Genomic DNA, 11,666 nt, shown 5'->3' with positions numbered 1-11,666 from the left:
TTATCTGAATTACCTCCAAATACAGTCACATTGGAGGTTAGGGCTTCAACATATAAATTTTAGGAGGACACAATTTAGTTCACCGCAGGTCATTATAGAGAATATGAAATGTGGAGAATAACACAAAGAACACACTATCATTTTTCATCTTTCCTTTCAAAGACAACCACTATAATCTTTATGAATTAATAGTTATTAATAGTTTTAAAATACCTGACATACCTTTTCCCCTTAACTTTGAGAGAAGTTGAAAAAATTCCATATTAGTATAGTCAAAGACCCTGAAAACAAAACTGAGGAAGTTAGCTATAAATGAATAATATGTGTTTATCAATTTAATCATTCATTTATTCACTTAGGATTTACTATGTGTCAATATTCATTCTTGCCAATTGGCAATAAAGCAGAGAGGCAGGAATTAAATATATAATTTCAGCTTAACGTAAGTTAAAGAAATTCAATGAAGGGAAAGTATAGAAAGTATATGGTAAGTATACTAAATTTTACCTGTATATGACAGTAAAGAGATCTGAAAATTTTCTTTGATGAGAAGTGCTATGAATATTGTTAAATAGTTTTTGTATGTGATGTATCATATACTCTTATTGCTTTCAAGATTTTCTCTTTTACTTTGGCTTTTGAAAATTTGACTACAATATATTTTGGTTTGGAATTCTTTGAATGTTACCTACTATAAATTCACTGAGCTTCTGGAATGTGAACATCAATGTTTCACAAAATTTGGAAAGTTTCTGGCCATTATTTCTTATTATTTCTTCAAGTATGCTCTGTGTCCCTCTCTCTTTTTCTCTCTCCCTTTTGGTATTCTCATATGCAATGTTGGTACACTTGATGGTATCCCACTGGTTTGAAAGTCTCTGTTTATTTTTCTTTGCATTCCTTAGACTGCATAGTATCTATTAACCTATGTTTAATATTTTACTGATCCTTTCTTCTGTAAGTTTATATCCAGTGTTGAACCTCTCTAATAAATATTTTATTTCAGATTTTATACCTTACTACTTCAGAATATCTGATTCTTTTTTATAATCCCTGGCTCTATTGAATATTTAATTTTGTGAGGTAATATACTTTTATTTGAGTTTTAAAAATATAGTGATTCATTTATTTATTTAAATATAATTATAACTTATTTAATATTTTTGTCTAGCAGGTTTAACATTTGGCCACTATAGGTCAATTTCTATTGACTATTTTTTCCTGTGTATATTCATGTTTTCCTGTTCTTTTGAATTCATTTTATTTATTTATTTATTTTATTGCTGAAAACTGGACCTTTTAGATAATACCGGGTGGGACAAAAGTATATTAACAGTTTTTTTTATGAAAAATAATATAATAATTAATAAATAAAAGTAGAAGAATAAACTTTGTGTTTTATGTTCCACACTATACAGATAAATTTTCGCCAATGTTTTTAAGGGGATTTTATAAAGAACAAGAAAAGATTGTTTATAACAACTAAAGTTTAAAGAAATGGATGTACATATGCAAATAAAAAGAACATTGACTCACATTACACTACACAGAAATTTCAAAAGGATTATAGTCCTAAACAAAAACAACCAAAAATAAAAGATTATGGGAAATATAAGAGCACATAAGAACAAATCTTTATTTTCTTAGCATAAAGATTTCTTATATTAAAAAAGGAATAAATTAATAATTTATCCTTCAGGAAAATTAAATGGTAAATCTCCTCTTTAAGAACACTGTTTATAAAATAAGGCAGCACCTGACCCAGCGGTGACACAGTGCATAGAGTGTCAGACTGGGATGCAGAGGACCCAGGTTCAAAATTTTGAGGTTGCCAGCTTGAGGGTGAAGTTGCTGATTTGAGGGTGGAATTATAGGCATGACCCCATGGTTTCTGGCTTGAAGCCCAAGTTTGCTGGCTTGAGCAAGAGGTCACTCACTCTGCTGTCCACAGTCACTCTCACTTTCTTTCCCAGTCAAGGGACATATGATAATGCAATCAATAAACAACTAAGGTACCACAACGAAGAATTGATGTTTCTCATCTCTCTCACTTTCTGTCTGTCTTTCTCTATCTGTCCTTCTCTCTGTCTCTGTCACAAAAAAAGAAAAAATAATAAAGCAGTAAGTCACTGATTAGAAGAAAATATTTGCGATAAACATCTGAATAATGACTTTATACAAGATATGTAATTATCATTTAAAACTTAATTATTGGGAAAAAATCAACTCATTAAAAATGAACAAAATATTTAGCAGACACTACAAAAAATGTGATATAAAAAAGGTCAAAAGCTTATGATAAGGTGTTCAATATCAGCAATCAGAGAAGATGTAATTTAACACAAGAAAGAAAAACCTATATACCCACTTTAGAATGTTTAAAATAAAATGACTGGCAAATCAAGATTCAAGCAAAATTTATAGCAACTGGAACTCTTTTATACTGCTCATAGGATTGTTGAGTTTATACAAACATTTTAGAAAATACAGTGTGTCCGTAAAGTCATGGTGCACTTTTGACCGGTCACAGGAAAGCAACAAATGATGATAGAAATGTGAAAACTGCACCAAATAAAAGGAAAACTCCCAGTTTCAAATCTATTCAGTGCAGTTTGATGTGGGCTCATGCACAGATTTTTTAGGTAGCTATCCCATATAGCCTCTACAGACTCGTCACTGACTGATGGCCTACCAGAACGGGGTTTCTCCACCAAACTACCGGTTTCCTTCAACTGCTTATCTCACCGAGTAATGTTATTCCTACGTGGTGGTGCTTTGTTATAAATGCACCGATATTCACGTTGCACTTTGGTCACGGATTCTAACTTAGTGAGCCATAGAACACACTGAACTTTCCTCTGTACCATCCACATCTCGACTGGCATGGCCGTGGGCTGCTCTGCTGTATACACGGTGTTACGTCATCATCTGTGCATGCGCACATGCTGCCACATCATCCTATAGAAATTGAGAGGGTTTTTCTTTTATTTGGTGCAGACTTCACATTTCTATCATCTTTTGTTGCTTTCCTGTGACCGGTCAAAAGTGCACCATGACTTTACGGACACACTGTAGTTTGGCAATTTTTTATAAGGTTAAACGTGTACTTACGTTTTACCTTATTAAAAAAAAAAAGAGATCAAACTATCCCACCCCTAGTTGAAATAAAAACATATATCCATAAAATATTTAAATATTAATATTCACAATAACTTTACTTATAAGAAACACAACCTGTAAACAACATAAAATAACTGTTATATGGATAAACAAATAATGATATGTTCATAATTAGAATAGTGCTCAGCAGTGGAAAAAAGCCATTGATGACTGTAAAGCCAGTGCCATGGCCACCATCACAGCCACCTGGCCTGTGCAGGTTTGCATTTGATTCGGTCAGATGGTACTGAAACCACGGAGCCAAGAACTGGTGGGCCATCATCTTTATTCTAGCTTGCACCCTGGGCAAGAAATACACAGTGGGAAAACACTTCTCTTTCCATTCAGGGCTTCCAAAGCCACTGACTTATCCAAGTTTTCTAGAATCAAAATTTTCTACCTCACCAGCCTTATTCACCTCTGTTTCCCATCTCCCCCCTGCACAAACTTTGCACAAACTGGCTTTTCCTTCAGCACTCCACCATTTTGGCTGCTTCTCCTCTCCTCCACGTGGCCTTTCTCTGCTCTCCTCTAGCATGGGTTCCTCTGTCCCATTTTATAGTATAGAAATCAAAACCTTTAATCCAATATACAAACAAGGAAGTCTCTGATTCAAAGTCACTTATCTGAGGCATAATGGGATTCCTCATGAGAGTGCACCCCCCCACCATGCAACAGTCAAGGGTGTAGGGAAAAGCTTAGTTTTAAAACTAAGCATTAGGCTATAAGGATCCTGTCTGCTTACAGCCTGTCCCCCACACCCAATGCAAGTAATAAGTGAGCAAACATATATATCATATTTACAAACTTATTTTACCAACAATGACATGAAACAATAAAGGTAAAACTTAGCAATATTATTCTGTGTGAAAGAAGCTAGACAGGAATGAATATGTATTGCATGATTTTGTTTATTTGAAAATCTAAAAAGGACGGATAGATCATTATGACAAATGGATGTTCAATAGTTGCTATGGGCGAGGTGAAATAAACTGAGGTTAGAAGGACACACTTTGAAATAATGGTAATCTGTATTTTGATAGTACACAAATGTTGCAACTTATCCAAATTCCTAAATATATTGTGCCACAGTTTGGACATATGCACAGGATCCATAAAACACACTGACTTTCCTCATACACCACAGATATTCAGTGATTGACCAAAGTGTGAAAGAACCATCTCAAAGCATCAGTATTGGCCTGACCTGTGGTGGTGCAATGGATAAAGCATTGAACTGGAACTCCAAGGTCACTGCTTCAAAACCCAGGGCTTACCTGGTCAAGGCATATATGAGAGTTGATGCTTCCTGCTTCTCTTCCTTTTCTCTTTCTCTCCCCCTCTCTCTCTCTTTCCTCTAAAAATGAATAAATAAAATCTTAAAAAAAGAAACATCAGTATCAAATAGAATAAAAAGGTCACAAAATAGAGAATAATTCAAAGTCGAAGTGCTTAATTTCGAGAAAAATACTTGAAAATTTTTCAGAAGAAAAGATAACTCTTAATATATGGAAATGACTATATCAATAGTTCTCTGTTATGCTAAACTAAAACTTAATCAGTGAGACTTGATTGTTTTATTAACATTTTGAAACCAAAGAACACTTTAGATATTAAACACTTATTTTGAGACAAAATATTTTTATTGGAAGATCCTGTGGGCAAAACGATGGAACACATCCACTGTTTAAATAGCAAGAAATTTTGTCAGATGCTGGATTTCTCTGTTACTATTTTATAGCATTCTCATATCAATCAGGATATTTTTAAAATAGAACACACTGACTTTTTCTACTTGTATTAGCAGGTTAATCCCACTGTCTTTGTCATAATACCTTTTCTTCAAATATTATTATCTCTGATATTTTTCTATAATTTAAAAACTTAATCTCAAAGTTAAGTACAATAAATTAAATCTCATCCCTAAACTGCCTATATTAAAAAACAAACAAACAAACAAAAAACAAAAAACATGAAGTTACCATGGAATAATTGGATAGGAGAAGAATAGACCAAGAGTTGATTTACTTCGGAAGAAATAGAATGAACTAAAATAAATATACACACTGTAGAAACAGATGGCTTTTATTACCTGGATGTCAATGTAATATTTGAATGTAGATAACTACATCTATTTATTATTAATTCTAAAATCAGTTGGTGTCTCTATATGTATTCTAGTACAATTCTATAGTAACCCCTTTATAGAATATTTTTATATCCATTTTTTAAAATAATTTTCTTCCTGTATCTGACTGTCCTGCCTTCCTTTGGTGTTGCCAATATTTTATTTCTATGACTTACCTTTATGTCAAGGCCAAGGCTTCACTAAGATGTCCCTTAGCTTTCTTTTTTCTATATTATTATTGCAATTTTTTGTAGCAGGAGAGACATGGGGGGGAGAGAGAGAGAGAGGGAGAGAGTCAAGAACAGACAGGCAGGAAGAGAGAGAGATGAGAAGAATCAATTCTTCATTGTGACATCTTAGTTGTTCATTGATTGCTTTCTCATATGTGGCTTGATGGAAGAAGAGGTTACGGCAGAGTGAGTGACCCCTTGCTCAAGCCAGAGACCTTGGGCTCAAGCCAGCAACCATGAGGTCATGTCTATGATCCCATGTTCAAACCAGCGACCCTGTGCTCAAGCTGGTGAGCCCGTGCTCAAGATGGCGACCTTGGGAATTTGAACCTGGGTCCTCTATGTCCAAGTTTGATGCTCTATCCACTGCACCACCACCTGGTTAGGCTCTGTATTTTAAATTTAAATTCCACCTTTTTACACATTTAATTGTCATTTAGGACTTCACGAGTGGAAGGAATATCACATAATTTAGCTTCTATATGAGGATATAAGCCTTATGTTCACATTATATCTTTTCAGAGCAGTCTGGAAATATCTGAATACAGTAATTATTTGATTATAACCAGTTATTGATACACTGCTTTTATAAAAAAAAAAACTGTGAAATAATTCAGCACTAAATAATAATTATTTATTAACAAAGATTAATCTATTCTCTTATCTGAAAAGATTACTGTATTTTCATGAGGGGATTCTGAAATCTTCCCTGGGAAAAGATCTACCTGAGACTAAGTTCGATGTCTTAAGGCACTGAGAACTTTTCATGAGAAGCTTTCATTTTATAGTAGCCTTATATTTTATCTATTATAAAATTACTGACCAATTTTTATACTAAAAATGTATGCATTTTACACTTTTTAAAATTTTACATCACACTTGAATTAATATATATTAAATAAATATAATAATTTCTAAATTCATACTCTATTTTTGGTAGTATACATTTTTTATAACATTTTCTTTATTCTGTATTAAATATTTGCTTCTTTTCTTTCAATAAAGTCTCCCTTTTATCATTTTAACCCAGTCATTGGTGCCTTGGGATGCCAATAAATTTGTGTTAAAAAAGTAGATGAAGTTGGCTACTATGTATCTCCCTTAACCTTTCCAGTAGAGTTGATGATAGACTATAAGCTATTTATATATATCAATATATCTATCTATCTATCTATATATATATATATATATATAGATATATATAAATCAATGTTAACCACTCATAACAGAAAACAGAAAAAGAAAACACAACCTCGCTCGATCTTGTTGCACGTAGTAACACAGCCCTTCATTCTTCAACTTTAGGAGACGTTTCTGTATTCAGAGTTTTCATTTTGGGGGTCTTTCAAGCTTATAATTTCCACATGCCATATTCTTGAAAATTTCTTATTTTCTTTTCTCTACCAAAAACTTTATTATTACCTATTTTTCTCAAGTTGTATCATTAGCTTTTTACACAAGATAACATTCTGTAAATGAAGATAACATTAAATAATTACAAGAAAAAAAAGTGTGCACTTGATTGTTGTATTGTAATGTTAAACTCTAGAGAGAAAAAGCATACATCACAATTAAACTCTGATTAAGACTTAAGTTCTATAATTTCATTGTTTCTACAGGAAAATATATTTAAATATAAAAACCTTAGGACCACTTATATCATTAAAGTAAAAGCATTTTATACTTTTAGATAACTTTATGAAATTTATTGATAGCCCTGCGCGTTCGGCTCAGCAGTTTGTTTTCTGTTATAAGTGGTTAGTTGATGATAGACTATAAGCTATTTATATATATCTATATCTATATCTATATATATATATAAACATTGTATAAAAACTATGTATATAAAATATGTTTCATGTTTTTGTAGATACATTGTTAAACAGCAAATGATTTAATATAATTTTGATGTTATCCCCATTTTCTGGTTCTATATATTTACCTGTGCAGCCTTTATTTGTCCTGAATCTCTTTTTCATTGTTTCTTTCTCCCGTATCTGTCGTATATACCCATCTCTCATATATTTATGTCATCTTCCCATTAATGATGCTGTTTCCATTCATTACCATCAATTGCTTATTTCAACACCTCCTTTAGATATTATTTAATATCAAAACACAGTTCTTAAACTTTATATTTCTTTTTTTCTTTTTCCTTTTGGAGCAGAAGTTCAAGTACCATTTAGTTTCCATTTTGTATAATGGGAATCCTAAAAGTATTTTAGAACTAAAATAACTATTTTATTTTTCTTACATATATTATTATAAGTTCCCTTAAACTCAACCATTTTAAAGCTTTATTTTTAGAGGCAAGTCACTCTAGATGGCAGGAAACTGTTATTTGGCACTGAAACAATGAAATGTGTCTCATTCTTCTCCATTGTTCTTTGAGACTTTTTTCTTCATTTCATTTTTTTTTTTTGCCATTAAATAGCCAATTGTGGAGGATCTATTTTTCTCAGTTTCTAGTTCCAAGGTCCCATCAATCATACCAGACCTGAGGAGAGAAAACATCATGTGTGCACCACAATATTCAAGCCCAGAGCTGTGTTGCTGTTCTCTCTAGCAGTACCATCTGCTCTGAGCCAAGTTTAAAGCCAAGGGATTCCAATAAACCTACATGTCAGAAACTTCCCACCATGCAAGAAAATCGTCTTAAAAGATCTGTGTGAAATGTGAGCCACACACTTCAAAAAGAAAGTAACAATGTTTGGAATAACACCACAGAATCCAAACAGAGGGCATATTCCAGAACTCACAAAGCAGCAGCTACATCAGGAGGTGGCACACTGTCAAGAAAACTGAAAAAATTAAAGGAATATAAAAGAAGAAATTAAGAAAGCTGATTCAAATATTATCATTAAATAAATGCATAAACATAGTTTAATGGTACTCAGTAAAAACAAGACTTTCTAAATTTATGCAAGTAGTTGAAGATCTATCAATAATCTTTCTTTCTTTCTTTCTTTCTTTCTTTCTTTCTTTCTTTCTTTCTTTCTTTCTTTCTTTCTTTCTTTCTTTCTTTCTTTCTTTCTTTTTTTTTTTGGTATTTTTCCAAAGTTAGAAGCGGGAAGGCAGTCAGACTCCTGCATGCACCCGACCAGGATCCACTAGGCATGCCCACTAGGGGGAGATGCTTTGTCTATTTGGGACATCGTTCCACCACTTGCCAGAGCCATTCTAGCACCTGAGGTGGAGGCTGTGGAGCCTTCTTCAGCACCCAGGCCAACTTTGCTCCAATGGGGCCTCGGCTGTAGGAGGGGAAGAGAGAGATAGAGAGGAAAGAGAGGGAGAATGGAGAAAAGCAGATGGGCGCTTCTTCTGTGTGCCCTGACCAGGAATTGAACCCGGGACTGCCACATACCAGGCCGACGCTCTACCGCTGAGCCAAATGCCCAGGGCTATCAATAACTTTTCATAAAGTTGTCTAAAAGTATAAAATGTTTTTATTTTAATGATATAAGTGGTCCTAAGGTCTTCATATTTAAATATATTTTCCTGTAGAAACAATGAAATTATAGAACTTAAGTCTTAATCAGAGTTTAATTGTGATGTATGCTTTTTCTCTCTAGAGTTTAACATTACAATACAACAATCAAGTGCACACTTTTTTTTCTTGTAATTATTTAATGTTATCTTCATTTACAGAATGTTATCTTGTGTAAAAAGCTAATGATACAACTTGAGAAAAATAGGTAATAATAAAGTTTTTGGTAGAGAAAAGAAAATAAGAAATTTTCAAGAATATGGCATGTGGAAATTATAAGCTTGAAAGACCCCCAAAATGAAAACTCTGAATGCAGAAACATCTCCTAAAGTTGAAGAATGAAGGGCTGTGTTACTACGTGCAACAAGATCGACTGAGGTTGTGTTTTCTTTTTCTGTTTTCTGTTATGAGTGGTTAGCATTGCTTTAGTTATCATTTTGCTGTGGAACAAATTGCTCCAAAACTCAGTCGTTTAAGATGACATTTATGATTATCTCGCACAGCTCTATGTGTTGACTAAGATTGGCAAGGTGATTTTTACTCAGTGTCCTTCACACAAATGTAGTTCAGGTGGCAAAAATAATCTTTTTGTTATGTCACTACCTTAATCAAAACAAACGTTTGTGCTAATACATGAAACCAAGTTTAACATTCTGTTTTAATTAAAATATAGTTAATATACAATATTCTATTAGTTTCAGGTGTACAACATTGTTATTCAACATTAATATACCTAACGAAGTGATCACCACTCTAACTCTAGTCACCATCTGTTGTCATTCAAGGTTATTACAATATTATTGAATATATTCCCTGTGTTGTACATTATATCCCTGTGACTTACTAGAAATAGAAATCTGTATGTCTTATTGTTTTTTCTGGATCCTTCCCCATAACTCTTTTTTCTCTGGTAAACCAATATTTTTTTCTGTGTCTATGAGATAGTTGGTTCTGTATTGTTTGTTTATTTGTTTTCATATTTTTATGTGAAATCATACTGCATTTGTCTCTCTCTGTCTGACTTATTGCATTTAGTATAATACCCTCTGAGTCTGGCAAGATTTTAGTCTTTTATTGGCTGAGTAATATTCCATGGTGTGTGTGTGTGTGTGTGTGTGTGTGTGTGTGTGTATATATTTATATATATTTATATATGTGTGTATGTTTGTGTTTGTGTGTTTGATGGATGAATGAATAAAAATATGTGTAGAAAACAGGTGTAAGTTGATATCTCAGTGTGGTTTTGACTGGCATTTTCCTCATAATTAGTGATGCTGAGCATCTTTTCCTGTGTCTGTCGGTTATCTGTGTGTCTTCATTGAAAAAACGTCTACTTAGATCATCTGCTCATTTTCTGATCAAATTGTTTGTTTTTAGCTATTGAAATGTATGAGTTTTTTAAATATATTTTAGATATTAGTTCTTTATAAGTTACATGACTTTCGAATATTTTTTCTCATTCAATAGGTTGCCTTTTCATGTTGTTGATGATTCCCATTGCTGTGCCAAATCGTTTTCATTTTTGCAGTCCCTCTTAATTATTTATTTTTTTTGCTTTTGGTGTCAGATTAAAAAAAAAAATCATTGCCTTTTCAACAGAAGAATCTTTCATGTGCTTTAGAATTTTGGTTTGCTCTTTTTTATTTTTTAAAGTGGGAGATTCTTTTTCTTCCTTTTTATATGCCTATCACTTCTTGTTTAAAAGTGGCCTCCATCACAATTACTTCTATCTCTGCCCTCCATTACAGTCTTACATTCAGTCTGCTACTTATTTTCTGCAGTGATATAGCTCATTCAGTCTTCAGGACAATGAGATGCTTAATTTTATCCCTGGATCAAGGTTATGCACATGTTTTCTTACCTAGGTAGAGTCATGGTGGTCCAGCAGCCATGACCTCAGTCATATGATCAGTAGCGCTATTTTTTTTTATAATAATTATATTTAATTTACTAACAGGAATAATACACTCTTTATACTTGAATTCCAAGAGTAAATAAGGCTTTGAGATCATTGACTTGCCCTGAACACATTTAGTCCCTTGACTCACAAAACACAAACTCATAGCCACCAGGGAGCCAAAACCCTGTAGTACTAGGGCTTCATCTTTATACTTATGGTCTCTTTGTGCTCTACGAGATTATTTCTGTTTTTGATACCAGTATATTTTGTTTTAGTTTCTTGTCGATATATCACTGTCATGTGCATGGGGTAGAGTCTATAGCAATATTGAGACATTTTCAGAATTATCCAAGAACTCTTCCTGTCACAATCAGTTCCTGCATCTATATTTTAGTATATACAGTTCTCTTTTAATATCAGAAATATTATATATATTCACCTTCAGTTTTCATGCATTATGAATTCTCAATATGGTCCAACATTTTACAACCCTCATATTCCCCCCCCCCCTTTTTTCTTATTCAGTGAGAGAAGGGGAAGCAGAGACAGACTCTTGCATGTGTTCTGAAGATTGATGTCCACTGGCAGGCCCACTAGGGGGTGATGTTCTGCCCATTTGGAGTGTTGCTGTGTTGTTTAGCATCCGAGCCCTTCTTATCGCTTGTGGTGGAAGGCCATGGAGCCATTCTCAGCTCCAGGGGCCAACTTACTCCAGTTGAGCCATGGCTGTAGGAGGAGAATAGGGAGAGAGGAAGAGATAGA

The sequence above is a fragment of the Saccopteryx leptura genome, chromosome 1, assembly GCF_036850995.1.
Source record: "Saccopteryx leptura isolate mSacLep1 chromosome 1, mSacLep1_pri_phased_curated, whole genome shotgun sequence".
Classification (NCBI taxonomy): Eukaryota; Metazoa; Chordata; class Mammalia; order Chiroptera; family Emballonuridae; genus Saccopteryx; species Saccopteryx leptura.
The sequence above is the reverse complement of the archived record's forward strand: the minus strand, read 5'-3'. Positions refer to the sequence as shown.